General features: G+C 48.5%; 1 non-coding gene across 1 annotated transcript; it reads left to right on the top strand.

Annotated features, from left to right (window-relative positions):
• The first annotated feature begins 262 nt into the window (after nucleotides 1-262).
• TRNAG-UCC lies at nucleotides 263-335 on the top strand. Its single transcript has one exon. It is a non-coding gene; the product is annotated as a tRNA-Gly (tRNA).
• The last annotated feature ends 381 nt before the right edge of the window (nucleotides 336-716 follow it).

The following is a 716-nucleotide window of genomic DNA, read 5'->3' as shown; positions in this document are numbered from 1 at the left end:
GCAGCAACCCGACCCAGTAGGTTCCAGTCTTAACCCACTTTTACAAATGAAAAGTTATTTTGTCTAAATTACAGAGTCTGCATCCACACTTGAAGTCTAGCTGACTCGAGAGCTTGTATTCTTAGCCAGGGTGAGACTGAGGAAGCCCACTGCATTTCTTTTTCTCACTTTTCACTTCAAGTCCTCACCTTTATTTTCGCAAAACATGCCTGTCTGAACCTGATTCTTTTCTTCAGGAATAATTTTGTTTAGAGCTGGGTCTTCCCTAGTGGTCCAGTGGTTAAGACTCTGCACTTCCAATGCAGAGGGTGCAGGTTCGATCCCTGGTCAGGGAACTAAGACCCCACATGTCATGCATCCAATCAATCAGTCAATCAATTTCATATAAATTAGGAAGTGTCTGGAGTGTGTGGTGGCTCTGGCAGTTCCTCCCGCAAACAAGTATAAAGGCAGCTGCGTGCACCCAGCCTGGCCCGAGGCATCTGAGACGGGCTCGGTGATCTGTCCCTTCCTGCTTCATGGTATGTGAACGTCTCCTTTGAACTCTCATCCTCTGCACCCCTGATCCTGCCAGAGAAAACCTTCCCTCCATTCTGGTCAGCTACTATCCCATCAGTCTGAGATGAGCATCATTAAAGCTGATGGACAGTCCTTGTCTGTTCAGTAAGAAACCGGGCCGCTTGGGGACAAGCACCCACCTCTCCTGGCCTTCTGCC

Source organism: Bubalus bubalis, chromosome 3 (assembly GCF_019923935.1).
Source record: "Bubalus bubalis isolate 160015118507 breed Murrah chromosome 3, NDDB_SH_1, whole genome shotgun sequence".
In the NCBI taxonomy this organism is placed as follows: Eukaryota; Metazoa; Chordata; class Mammalia; order Artiodactyla; family Bovidae; genus Bubalus; species Bubalus bubalis.
Note: the sequence above shows the minus strand (reverse complement) of the source record. Positions and strands in the feature narration are given on the sequence as shown.